Below are 15041 nucleotides of genomic sequence, written 5' to 3'. Positions count from 1 at the left end.
CAAGGGCAGCTGTGGTCAGAATTCTGGAGACATGTGGGAATGTAATATATACTATATAATATATATAATATTTCTCCAGGCAGCCATTAGTTAAGTAAATCAAGTTAGAATTTACTGGACAATGCAAAGTCTTCAGCAAAACACAGACCCCATTTTATATTAGGGCTAACACTGTTACCCCAGCAGTGATACACACTGATGCCCTGCACAACTGGGCAAGAGGGGTCGAGGTGTATTAATTGTATTGGAGGGGATTAAAAAATATTTTTGGGAGGGTTTACAGGTCCTTTAACTTTTACATCTGCTCCTACCTAGATGGTAAGTGATCCGCTAGATCCCCAGAAGAGGCAAAAGGACACTGAGATGTCAGGTAAAATTGTGTTTATGTTTCAAAATGTACTGTGTAAATGGTGAACCTGCAGTGTATCATCATCATCATTTATATAACCTGCAGTGTATCATCATCATCATTTATATAACCTGCAGTGTATCATCATCATCATTTATATAACCTGCAGTGTATCATCATCATCATTTATATAACCTGCAGTGTATCATCATCATTTATATAACCTGCAGTGTATCATCATCATCATTTATATAACCTGCAGTGTATCATCATCATCATTTATATAACCTGCAGTGTATCATCATCATCATTTATATAACCTGCAGTGTATCATCATCATCATGCGAGCTTGCGGGGTGAGATTTATGGCTATATTGTCAACAGAAATAGATATGTCAGGTTGGTAACATCTGTTGGCGCGTGGAAATATTATTAACTCTGTTTTTGAAAGATTGAGTTTGAGTTGACGAGAGCCTGATTGAAGAGGATCCAATAGGTTCTTTGCAGAAAGAAAATGTGAGAGGCGAGTGTAGGCAATTCTCTTGAGAACCTTGGAGGGGCGTGGGAGCGGAGAGAGGGGACAGTAATTTGAGAGAGCCTTTGGGCAGAAATTTGTTTTTTCACTGCATGCTTGAATATTGATGGAAAAATACAGAGAGAGAGGGGGGGGATTACAGATTTTAGTTAGAGGTGCAATGAGCACAGGAGTCAGGGACATACCAATTTGTGAGGGTACGGGATGAAGAGGACAGGAGGTAGAGTAGGAAGATAAGAGAACAAATACTTCATCTCCATTTATGGGATCAAATGAAGAGAGGGTGTCAGAGGGTACTGAGAAGGAATTGAGCTGATTGCTAGTTGATGGAGATGATACCATTTAAAGTCTAATCTTATCAATTTTGTTCTTGAAGTAGGAAGCAAGGTCCTGGGCACTGATGGTAGTTGGAAGATTTGGGGTGGGAGGGTTTAGAAGAGATTTAAATGTGTTTTAAAGGCGTTTGGGATTAGAAGCCTGAGCAGAGATGAGTAATTGGTAGTTTGTTTTTCCAGTGTCCAGAGCATTTCGCTAGAAGTGGTAGATTGTATACAGTATGTGAGGAAATCATTAAATGTACAAGAATATTTACGCCAGTAATATTCTTCTTTATGCGAACATTTTGAAGATTTTGTGTTACTTTAATGTGCTACGGCTGGCGACATGGAGTATGACGAGTCGCTGGAGCCAGTTGATCAAGGACTGTTGGACAGGATTTGGTGATAAATTGTTACTGCCCGATCAGGGGAGGAGTTTGTAGAAATTGTGGAGAGAAGGTGTTGGAGAGAGGTGGAAAAGAGTTAAGATTCCTACGGTATAAGGAGACTTGGTAGACAGCAGAGAGGTTAAAGAGCTGGGGGTGAGTGTGTAGCATATAAGGTGATGATCCGAGAGGGGGGAAAGAGTGTCAAGGAAATGAAAACCTGAGCATAGAGAAAACATAATCAAGACAGTGGCCATCCTGATGAGTAGTGGATTCAATCCACTGGGAGAGGTCAGCGGAGGAGGTATCAGGCGCCGCCTCCACACTCCTCATAGGTGCCGGAGACGGTCACCTTCCGTTGCCTAGCAACGGGACATCCTTCCGGATTAGGCACTGTGAGCTCATGCGCAGTGTCTTGCGTCCCGTTGCTAGGCAACGGGATGCCAGCTCTACCTCCTCATCAGCGATCAGCTGCTCTGATCGCCGGCACCTCCTCTTCCCAATCAGCTCTCACGTGGCGCCAGGAGGGTGCCAGATTATTGGTTTACTCCCTCTGTGCTCCTGAGTTTATCTTCCATTTGCTGCTAAACTGGTTCCTGACTCTGCCTTCCTGACTGCTCTCCTGGTTATCGTCTTGTACCTTTCTGCCCATTCTGGTTTGACCCTCTGCTCGTCCCTGACCATTCTGCTGGTTTTCCTACGTTGTACTGCGCTACCGCTGCCTCTGACCCGGACCGTCTGACCTTTCTACTACTTTCACTGTGCTGGTTACTAACTGGGAGAACCGTGACCTGTGCACCTCATGCAGCGAAGGACATACCTCCTTGCGGGATTCCCTGGTGAACACCGGGGGTACATTAGACTCCGCACCTCCCAGTTTAGCAGTGCCAATACCAGTCAGTAATTATTCATGCCTCAAAGACGTGACAGGAGGATAGAGAGCAGTTTTGAAGCAGCATTGGAACACGGATTAGCAATATGGATGTTGAAATCACCCAGGATGATGGTCGTGATGTCAGAGGATAAGAATTGAGGGAGCCATGCAAAGAAATCCTCAAGAAATTGTTGGTGTGGTTCTGTGGAAAGTAGTCATCCAACCCCACATTCTTGTCTGCCTCCAGGTTTGGGTGGAATGGAGGCCACCATGTGAAAGAGCTGCAGGGAAGGCAGTGTCTGATTGTGTGAGCCATGATTGTGTTATTGCCAGAAGGGTGAGAGGAAGAAGTCATGGATTCAACGTGCATTTCAAAGGGCACATTTAAAGGCCTTTGGGAGAGATGGGAGACAGGTGATTTGTTTGAGTTTTGCTGGATTGCGGTAGTGTTATGATATATGTGTATATGGTGAGGATGCAGTGTATGTATCTATCTATATATGTGTATTGGAGAAGTGAGGGGGCCCTGGATTCAGTGATATATCACAACTAATATAAGCAGAGAGAGATGCAGTGTATGTATGTATGTGTATATGTGTATGGTGAGGGTGCAGTGTATGTATGTGTATATGTGTATATGTTGAGGGTGCAGTGTACGTATGTATAGTTATGGCCAAAACTTTTGAGAATGACACAAATATTATTTTTCACAAACATTTCCACTGCATTTCAGCCCTGCCACAAAAGGACCAGCTGACATCAGGTCAGTGATTCTCTCATTAACACAGGTGAGATTGTTGACGAGGATAGGGCTGGAGATCACTCTGTCATGCTGATTGAGTTAGAATAACAGACTGGAAGCTTTAAAAGGAGGGTGGTGCTTAAAATCATTGTTCTTCCTCTGTTAATCATGGTTATCTGAAAGGAAACACGTGCAGTCCTCATTGCTTTGTACAAAAAGGAATTCACAGGGCTTCGCAGGCAAGGATATTGCTGCTAGTAAGATTGCACCTAAATCAACCATTTATCGCATCATCAAGAACTTCAAGGAGAGAGGTTTAATTGTTGTGAAGAAGGCTTCAGGGCCGCCATGAATGTCCAGCAAGTGCCAGGCCAGTTTCCTAAAGTTGATTCAGCTGCGGGATCGGGGCACCACCAGTACACAGCTTGCTCAGGAATGGCAGCAGGCAGGTGTGAGTGCATCTGCACACACAGTGAGGTGAAGACTTTTGGAGGATGGCCTGGTGTCAAGAAGGCCAACAAAGAAGCCACTTTTCTCCAGGAAAAACATCAGGGACAGACTGATATTCTGCAAAAGGGATTGGACTGCTGAGGACTGAGGTAAAGTCATTTTCTCTGATGAATCCCCTATCAGATTGTTTGGGACATCTGGAAAAACACTTGTCCAGAGAAGGAAAGGTGAGAGCTACCATCAGTCCTGTGTCATGCCAACAGTAAAGCATCCTGAGACCATTCATGTGTGGGGCTTCTCAGCCAAGGGAGTGGGCTCACGCACAATTTTGCCTAAGAACACAGCCATGAATAAAGAATGGTACCAAACATCCTCCAAGAGCAACTTCTCCCAACCATCCAAGAACAGTTTAGCGACAAACAATGCCTTTTCCAGCATGATGGAGCACCTTGCCATAATGCAAAATTGATAATTAAGTGGCTTGGGGATCAAAAACTCAAAATTTTGGGTCCATGGCCAGGAAACTACCCAGACCTTAATCCCACTGAGAATTTGTGGTCAATTCTCAAGAGGCGGATGGACAAACCCGCCTCTTCCCCCCCCCTTCCACAAATTTTGACAAATTCCAAGCATTGATTAGACAAGAATGGGCGGCCATCAGTCAGTATGTGGCCCAGAAGTTGATTGACAGAATGCCAGGGCGAATTGCAGAGGTCTTCAAAAAGAAGGGTCAACACTGCAAATATTGACTCTTTGCATAAACTTAATGTAATTGTCAATAAAAGCCTTTCACACTTATGAAATGCTTGTAATTTTACTTCAGTATAACATAGCAACATCTGTCAAAAAGGTTTAAAAACACAGAAGCAGCAAACTTTGTGAAAACCAATACTTAGGTAATTCTCAAAACTTTTGGCCATGACTGTAGATCAGGGTGCTGTGGATGGTGTCGAAGTCAGCAAATTGGATAAAGTCATTTCAATTAAAATCGAGCAAACTTGGTTGTCTTTGTCTGAAAAGATGCGTAGAGCACGCTACGGCGTGGAAGGGCGTACGCAGCTACAACACGTGGCAACAACAGCTCCATCCGTCTCACTCCCAAGCTGCGCTCCTTCAAACGAGCACTTAAAACTCACCTGTTCCTTAAAGCCTACCAATCATCCACCTAACCCCTCACCTACTCTGCTCGCTCTTCCCCTGTCTCCCCTGGTATCACCGCTCCCTCTTGTGTCTGTTTCGTCCACCCTCCCTTAGGATGTAAGCTGGTTTGAGCAGGGCACTATCCTCGTGTCCCCACACCTGTTCTTCTGCTCCGTCCTTACTCCATTTGTCTGTCCCGGAGTTTGTGAAGCACTGGTACTTTGTGTTTACTCTTCTGTACTGTTTAACCCTGTATGGTTTACTGTTTGTACTATGTACGGCGCTGCGGCAACCTTGTGCGCCTAACAAATAAATGATAATAATAATAATAATAACAACAGCATTTACGCTTTTACATACATTCGCACAAACACGCACATTTGTAAAATAGTACACATTAATCGTAGTTGCAACACATAGTTATTTATGTCGAAATATAGTGTTTATAGTGTTTATGTGTAATATTATAAGTTATATGCATATTAGTGATACATATGGTTCAGGTTAAAAGAAATGTGTCATGTCTAGTATCATATTAATCCCCTTTACATCAGCAACTGTTCGGTGCATTCGGCGAAGAGATCGCACATTGCATACTCTAGTTATTGATGTTAGGGAATAAACCTTTAATAGGATATTAACTGTCAAATGCAAATGGACTGATTGTAATTGGAGTTTGGCGGGAAGAACAGAGCAGTTTAGCGGGAAGAACAGAGCTCATCCCCTGGAGAGACCCCCACCTTTGGATTCCTTAGATTGAATCAGCCTATGATGAGTAACCCCCTGGACCCTCCTGATGCCTGGACCAATAGAAGCAAGCTTTACCACCTGCATTGTTTCACTGTATCTCTGTTTGCATATAAGCAGTAGCTCTCATGTAGTGTTCAGTCACCTTGACCACAGACTTCAGGACTGAATGACTGTTCACTGGATCCAGAGCGCCTGCGATAAGTAACGGCTGTACTTATTATTATTTCGCTTGAATTATTCTGCTACTTATTTTGAGAATAAATAATTGTGCGTTGGAAACACAAATTGAGATTCGACAATCGTTATTGGATAGCGACAAAACGCTCATAACAATGGTTCCTTCTGGCCTATCACACTGGCCAGAGCTGCAAGGTAGTGGGCAGAGTGTTGGTACTAGATGCTGGGTACCAACCTCAGAACAGCCAGATAACGGATTAGATTGGTCTAATATGTAGTTATAGCAGGAAAGTACATGTCAAAGCAGGTTCCTTAAGAAGTGATGTTTATTAGCTCAGGAAGTCTTAAAAAGGACATTTACACATTAGTTTGAGGTACTAGTGATATCTAAAAAGTACAGATGGTATAATACTGATACACGGTCAAACAGTCCACTTTTTATACAGATTTACAGATACCCTGGCAAGAGGTAATCCAGCCTCCTGCTCCTCTAAATAATCCAGGTGATTAATGCGAGGGGTTTAACACCTTCGTACATTGCTGCTAGCGGCAACAAAACGTCTGAGGTTTTATATTGAATGTTTACCATCAAGATATAATATTTCTATAATCTTGCTTTGAACACAATTTAACTTACAAAATTCACATTCATCTGTGGGAGTCTGCCAGCAAGTATAATTACCTCTTCCTGTATTTCAGGCTCAACAAGTGCTGAGCGATGAAAATGTCTAATTAACATGAGAATACCTGTCTCCAGACAGTTGCAAACCCCAACATGTCTCAGAAGTCTATACATTTCCATACAAAACATATACCAATATAAAAGGATAAGTACATTTGCAATGATATACAGAGCTGCACTGCACTCCTAATTAAAATAAATATCTTCAATAAGTTATTTCTACATGATCTAGCCACAAATAAGTTATTTATGTTATCCAGGGACACAGGGTTTAACGACAACTGTGATAATACCTTGTGCCAGTGGCCACTTTTATATTGGACTGGTATTGAATGAGTGGGAGGGACTAGTTGGACACGTAAATCTGGGCGTAGATTCATTTTTCAGAGAACATTTCCAAGGAGGGGGGTGTGGGTGTGAAAGTGGGTCAGAATGCTTCGTGCAACTTCTGGGTGTTGAAGGCCGTTGTGCCCATTTCACTTTTGTTTTGGGTCGTTTTGTCTCTTTCTCCGGCCTCTTTGCCACTGCAATAAGTAACAATTCTGGTGGCTCCATATCATTCTGATTCTCACATCCATAGCTTATGTCGGGGAGTAAAGAAGGTTGCTGCACACAGATTACATTACTCTATACATATTACAGTCTGTGGGTGTGGATCCACCTGAGGCAGAGTCTAAATGAGTGTTGAGTCTTCCCTGAACATTGAGGCAGAACAGTCACAGGTCCTGGCCCCAGGTTTGCCTCAGTAGGCAGCAGCTGACACAAGAAGTTCCAGAAATGAAAGGACAAGACACATAGCTGGACACAGGCCAGACGGTCAGCGAGGTTGGCGCAGATTCAGCATCAGTAAACAAAACAAGGATGAAGGTCACAAATAGACAGAAATGATCAGAAGACAATCTGGGTCAGAAACAAATGATCAAAGTTACTATATAAACAAATTCATAATATCCAAAATAATCTGGTGGTTGACCCAGCACTGCATGATGACCAAGTTTATCTACTTGATCACTTGTGAACCCTGGTATAAATAAAAGAACAGAGGCAGTTACCTTTAAGCCCATGAGCACGGTCGGCTTTGAGAGTAGAGCGACTGCGGGAAACAGCGCCAAGTATGGAGACATGTCAGTCTCTCTAGTTATATGTATTGTTTGGGATGTAATGCAGATCTTATCTTTCATCTCAACTCTTAATGGTGCACAGTGGACTCGCTTCTGAATATGATCAGATCATGGCATTAGAAGCTGCAGTGTTGGGAGTTTATTTAGGAATTTGGACTACTACTCCACCGATGGCGCGGCACCTTCAGGAGATGAGCGTTATGGTGGTCACAGCCTGAAGCAGATCATGAAGCATCTCATGTTTTCCAGCAAACCAAATACCTCATCTGACTTAATGCCACCCGTCTGTACTTCAACAATATTCCAGATTGCCAAATATAGGCATCTTCTTGCATTGGAATAAGGTCTTTATTTGAGGCACATCTTCACATCACAGTTACTCACAGCCTCTGTCTTAATGAAACCCACAAATTAGAGTGGAACTGAAGCTGTCAAAAACCTGTTCCACCCATCTACTTGTTGCTTCTTTCCATTTGATAGCATGGTAACACCATTCAGGTGGTTTGGCCTCTGCAGAAGACCGAGTGAATGTTTTGGTCAACAGTGCCTGAATTTTTGACTGTAGCCCACGACTGTGCAGAGCTCAGTACTTTGGCCTGTGCAATGAATGTAACATTTCAGACATTTATGTCCATGTATTTTGGGCTCCTTGAAGACCATAAATAACGGGCACAGTAGTGTCTATCCTTCATTGGTGTGCTGCACGACTTAGGGCAGTGTTGGCTAACCCGTGACACTCCAGGTGATGTGAAACTACAAGTCCCGGCATGCTTTGCCAATATATAGCAGCTTATTGCTGGAAGGATATGCTGGGACTTGTAGTTTCACTACACCTGGAGTGTCACAGGTTAGCCAACACTGACTTAAGGCTATAACAATCATAAAAGCAAAGTTAAAAGACAGAAATATCCAAAGTTGCTTCCATCTCCTTGTGGTTAAACCAATAAATTAAATTGTTGAGATCCCTGGGTAACTTTTTATATGGTCCACCTGGAATAACAATGCTACAACTGATGCAGTAGTTTCAGGTCACCTGATTTCATTAAACAGAATAAGGATTGTAAACACAAACTTTAAAAGACAACCTCAGTTCATGTATTCCAAACCACAAAACTGATTGGAATTTACATTTTGTGTGTAAAAATGAGAAAAGATTATAATCATAGGCAAAGATTTTGAGCAGTAAAAACAAAACATAATTAACAAAAAAACAACTCTGGCCGGTGTGGTGAACAGAACCATTATTTTTATTTGCATGAAAATATCTGTATTGCAAATTAATGAAGATTCTAAAATTAAAATAATTTTACATCATACTTGCCAACTTGCTCAAGTTGGCTTTCTGGAGCCAGCCAGGGGAGGTGGGCGTGATGGGGGCGGGGCTCCAAAATTTGCATCATTTTGGCCCCACCTCCGTGACATAATGATGCAAATGCGTCATTTGACAGTAGGGGCGGGGCCACACGCCGCAATTCCCGGTGAATCGGACATTCCGGCAGAGTTGGCACAATGTATGTTTTACATTTTTAATTTTAAATTGACAAATTCACAAACAAATCTACACATCTGTGAATATGAATTTGATTAATGTAACTTTTGTGAAATTCAATACTCACAAGTGAAGTTTGTCAGTGTAGGGGCCACAGACAATAAAATTCATTGCAATTTGAAACAGAAACCGTCTGAACTATAGATAAATTCCCATATATGCAGCATGCGTGTTCTCCGCTTATAATGCATGTTGTATAGCTTACATGTCATTGCCATATGTAAAAAACTAACAAGCAGTATATCCCCTTTATGTACAGAACTGTACCTGAGAAATACATGAATCTGATGCTCCAGTCACTGCTCAAAGAGCTGCTGTAGAAATAATACAAGTTTGTGAAGTATAAATGCGTGACAGATTGTGATATAAACATTGAGTCATATCATTAGATTTGGGACAGTTGTTGATTTAGACTTTATAAGTGATAATTAATATCTTGCAGTTTGAAGAGATGTGTCCTCTAAGTGTAGGATAAAGCTAATTACAACGCGAGTCTATCCGCCACTGCCCCTGCGGTACTCTAGGCTGGCACTGCCCCTGCCGTACTCTAGGCTGCCACTACCCCTGCGGTACTCTAGGCTGACACTGCCCCTGCGGTACTCTAGGCTGGCACTACCCCTGCAGTACTCTAGGCTGACACTGCCCCTGCGGTACTCTAGGCTGGCACTACCCCTGCCGTACTCTAGGCTGACACTGCCCCTGCCGTACTCTAGGCTGGCACTGCCCCTGCAGTACTCTAGGCTGGCACTATCAGTGCAGTACTCTAGGCTGGCACTACCCCTGCCGTACTCTAGGCTGACACTGCCCCTGCGGTACTCTAGGCTGGCACTACCCCTGCCGTACTCTAGGCTGACACTGCCCCTGCCGTACTCTAGGCTGGCACTGCCCCTGCGGTACTCTAGGCTGGCACTGCCCCTGCAGTACTCTAGGCTGACACTGCCCCTGCGGTACTCTAGGCTGGCACTACCCCTGCCGTACTCTAGGCTGACACTGCCCCTGCGGTACTCTAGGCTGGCACTACCCCTGCCGTACTCTAGGCTGACACTGCCCCTGCCGTACTCTAGGCTGGCACTGCCCCTGCCGTACTCTAGGCTGGCACTATCCCTGCAGTACTCTAGGCTGGCACTACCCCTGCAGTACTCTAGGCTGGCACTACCCCTGCCGTACTCTAGGCTGACACTGCCCCTGCGGTACTCTAGGCTGACACTGCCCCTGCCGTACTCTAGGCTGGCACTGCCCCTGCAGTACTCTAGGCTGACACTGCCCCTGCGGTACTCTAGGCTGGCACTACCCCTGCGGTACTCTAGGCTGACACTGCCCCTGCCGTACTCTAGGCTGACACTGCCCCTGCGGTACTCTAGGCTGGCACTACCCCTGCGGTACTCTAGGCTGACACTGCCCCTGCCGTACTCTAGGCTGACACTGCCCCTGTGGTACTCTAGGCTGGCACTGCCCCTGCAGTACTCTAGGCTGACACTGCCCCTGCGGTACTCTAGGCTGGCACTATCCCTGCAGTACTCTAGGCTGATAATACCCCTGCAGTACTATAGGCTGGCACTGCCCCTGCCGTACTCTAGGCTGACACTGCCCCTGCGGTACTCTAGGCTGGCACTACCCCTGCCGTACTCTAGGCTGACACTGCCCCTGCCGTACTCTAGGCTGGCACTGCCCCTGCAGTACTCTAGGCTGGCACTACCCCTGCCGTACTCTAGGCTGACACTGCCCCTGCGGTACTCTAGGCTGGCACTACCCCTGCCGTACTCTAGGCTGACACTGCCCCTGCCGTACTCTAGGCTGGCACTGCCCCTGCAGTACTCTAGGCTGGCACTATCCCTGCAGTACTCTAGGCTGGCACTACCCCTGCAGTACTCGGGGCTGATAATACCCCTGCGGTACTCTAGGCTGACACTGCCCCTGCCGTACTGTAGGCTGGCACTACCCCTGCAGTACTCTAGGCTGGCATCCCCTGCTTGGCACATCATTTGGATCTCTCTTCAGAGTATCACCTGCAACCAAAACAAAACCCTTTAACTGTTCTCTTTAAGTGCATGTCGGGCGTGATGTCATCACGCCGCCCGACATCCATTGCGGAGCGCGACGGAGGAGGAGACCAGGGAGGGAGCCGGATTGCCAGCTGACAGCACGGTAAGTATTTTCTTCTTTTCTTCTTCCAGGTTTTTTTTTTTTTGGCTTCCTCCGACGGGCCCCCCTGGGCTGCAGGGCCCATATATATATAATCCTTTTTTTTTTTTTGTATATATAGGGGCCCCGGTGCACTGCTGTGCCCGGGGGCCCAAGATGGTCTTCAGAGGGCCCTGATCAGGGAGCGCTCCCAGGTGTTAATTCAAGAACACGAAGCCTAAATTCTCTTTACTGTTATATGCATGAACATTCGTGTAACAATAGCAGAGGTTTGAGGCGCCTTCCAACTAAACCACAATGATGGTATTTACCCAAATACAGAACATAAAACAACCATTAATGTGGGAGATCTCTCCCATCACAGTATGCGGTGCAGATGGGGATTTATCACACATACATTGCAGGTCCCATCTGAAAAGACCAGAATAATGGCAGTTGTGGGGTTTAGGGTCATATGAAGTAAGGAAAATGTTGGTAAGTTTATCCTATTACTTAGGGCCTTAAATCAAATCAGAAATTAAACTATTATCAGAAATGGTGCTTAGTATGTTTCTATACACATAATGTTTTTTGCTAAATCAATTAAGATGTTGCATCTCCTTAAATCAAATCAGATATTTTGTGTTAATATTCTGTCTGGAATCAAGACGCTAACCACAAAGGACGTTACCTGAGCATCTGCTTATGTGAAACTGTGCAGAATCAAGAAGTTATGGCAGCCTCAAGGATCCCGCTTCTGGAATCAATAAGGAACTTGATGACATTTAGCATTTTTGAGACTACCAAGCTTGACCACTACCTTGTTTTATACCTATTTTTATGTTATAGAAACTTTCCATTTCTTTATAGGTACTTTCCATTGACGTGATTGTTGTGACGTGATAAATTTCTATCAAATATTAGCTATTTCCTTAAGTAAAGCAGTTCAAATTGGACACCAGATACTCTGTGTGGTCTCTTATTTCTGAGCTCTGATCGATCGATACTGCTTCTGCCACACCCAAAAACACTACTTCTGACTTGTCAATTGAAGGTAGTTATACATCTACATAGCAATACAGAAGGTCGCCCCAACGTTTTGGTGCCGAAACTCGGGACTTCACATCAACTGCCAGGAGTACTGGACCTTTCATAACGATCCACAACAACTGACTACACAAATCCGTACGGTGAGTAATCAATTGCATTGTGATTTACACCTTTGCTTACTACGTTTTCAGTACTTGTGTTTCATGGAAGTACTTCATCCAAGTTGATCCGTCGAGGTCCCACGGACCCAATTGATAAGTCATATTTTAACACTAAAATTTTAATGTTTTTGTCTAGTCTAAAGTTAAGTCTAATTACTATGATATAAGGTTTATTGTACATGCAAAATGTGGTAATAATGTGATAGTATCAATTGGTTACAACACATTTTTCCTAATTATCATACCTGTATTAATAAGGCTTTTCTTAATCACTGTACTTGTTTAGTTATTTGACAGCATATGGGCAAAGGGACTTGTAAGTATTGTACTTGCTCCACAATGTTGAGAAAGTTTTGTACATTTAGAAAACCAAATTTAGAGGCTTAATAAGAATAAGTAAAAATATACAATTTGGTTACATAGCAAACGGACCAGAATACTATGTCACATTAGGTTGCTACCTAAATACAGAATATTTGAAGGATCAATTGGGAAAGGATTGGTCAGATCTAATTCTTGAGTGGCCCCATAATTATTGTCCCAAAGATCATAGGGCCCTTTGTTTATACAGCCTAAGGAAACTACCAAAAGATCAAGAAAGTGAAATAATAATTAAGGGTTATACAGAAGATCGTTATAAGAGGGATAGCAGATGGTTAGGACTTTGAGTGGATAATAATATTAATTATAAAGTGAATGGTGGATGGATCAGTGGTTTGAGTTGGGCTGTAGGGACTGTACAGGTCACATTGTGTTGCAAGCAAGGGGAGATCACACACCCATACTAACTGGAATATTACCTGAAGAATCACACACAGAAATATACCGGGGATCAAATTTACACCCCTGGGAAAATTTGACAAGTATAGTGGGAACGCACACTGAAGATTTTGATTATTTACACCATGTTCTAGGAAAAACTTGGGAAGATTTATTGGAAAATACACCAGAAACACAGGAGGGGAGGGGGGGAGAGGAAACACCGTAAATCCCATTGTGAGTCCCAGCAGCAATTTAAGACAGACTTTATTCCACATTGTGGAAACAAATATTCGTATGAATCAAATTACTGAACCCTCAATATTTTTGCATACCCAAGATGCTGGCAGTGCTGGGACCAGTAACCCATAGCCCATAATATTGATGTCTGAAGTTTGTTGCCCATTGAGGGGAAAAATGGGGTTGTGAACAGTGTACAAGTGTCATTATATGGTATTACACGTCATTTAGCCCTGATTGTATAAAGGTTGTTTTGTTGAATTATCAACAAATAAAGTTTGGTCTCACAAAGGAGATAGAACATAAGCCTAGAGAAGAAGGGAGTTAGCAGACAGTTTGTGTTACTGGGTTTCACGTTACCTGTAAAGTGAAGTTAGGACAGACATATTCTGAAGTAGTTGAGATCCCACAGTCAGGACCAGTAGAAGAGAATCCATTGTGCCCTAATTCAGATCTTCATTGTATGTTACCCTCCATGATATTGACTGGAGGATTCCAGTAAGAGACTATTAAGGTATTTGAAGCAATACAGTTGGAACTCATTATCCACATACGGAGTCAGTGGAATAGGAGCTTCTAATAGTAAGGGGAATACACACCCCCATAGAAATAGTAAAGGAGAAAGAGGGTAAACACCCAATAAAAGGTATAGATAAAGGTTTTAAAAAGGGCTGGATTCCCTTCAGAAGGTCTGTTAGATTCACAAAAATGGAAAGAAAAATAAGGATTGGATTGAAAGGAAAATTTTTGAGATCAAGTATGTGTGGTTGGCTGCTCGTGAAGAGACACAAAGCAAAAGGGAGAGAGATCTGGAGGATGATGATAGAAGAGGTTATGTTGCAACTGCCCTACCACATCCAAATCCACCTCCTCCATACCATGATGAAGATACAATACAGGACAATAACACACATGAAACCTGACAGGGGCACAAGGGACAGTAGCAACTGGTCCATACAGAGCAGTCCAGGAAGCATTACAGACTATGACAGAATACCCAGGAGAGAGAAGCAACAGCACATGATAACACAGTCACCAATGGGGACTTGTGTACCTTAAGCCCACATCCCAGATAAAGCCCAAATCATAGACGGAACCTGGAGGCAGTTTTCCCCCAGAGAGAGGTTGTACATATTGTCACAAATGTGTAACACGAGGATGTTGGGATTGTAACAATTTGGTGGAGGAGCAAGAACAGCGCAATACAAGAATATGAATAAAATGTTGAGATTAATTCAGGATTATAACCCACTGTTACGAGCCGCGGCGCCACTCACCGCCGCCGCGACTCTCTTCCTGGTCTCTCCGAAGTCCCGGCCGTCACCTTGACGACCGGGACGTCACTTCTCTGCAGCGCTGCGCCCCGGCAATGAATGAAAGCCGGGCGCATGCGCAATTCGTCCCCACCAGCCTGCGGGCTAATGAATAAGAAATTAATTATGCGGGGGGGGGGGGGGCTGTATACTTCAGAGCCAGGCTCTGATTGGCTGTTTGTACTATTTAAGGCAGGGAGGGCTTAGCCTCCCTGCCGGTTATAGCTTCCAGTTCCTGTGCTGCTGCTGTCGCTCTCCTGTACCTTTGGTGATAGCCTTTTGGATTGATTCCTGCCGTGTATGACCTCTGCCTGTTTCCTGGATT

This window comes from Mixophyes fleayi, chromosome 8 (assembly GCF_038048845.1).
Source record: "Mixophyes fleayi isolate aMixFle1 chromosome 8, aMixFle1.hap1, whole genome shotgun sequence".
Lineage (NCBI taxonomy): Eukaryota > Metazoa > Chordata > Amphibia > Anura > Limnodynastidae > Mixophyes > Mixophyes fleayi.
This window is presented reverse-complemented; position numbering follows the sequence as displayed.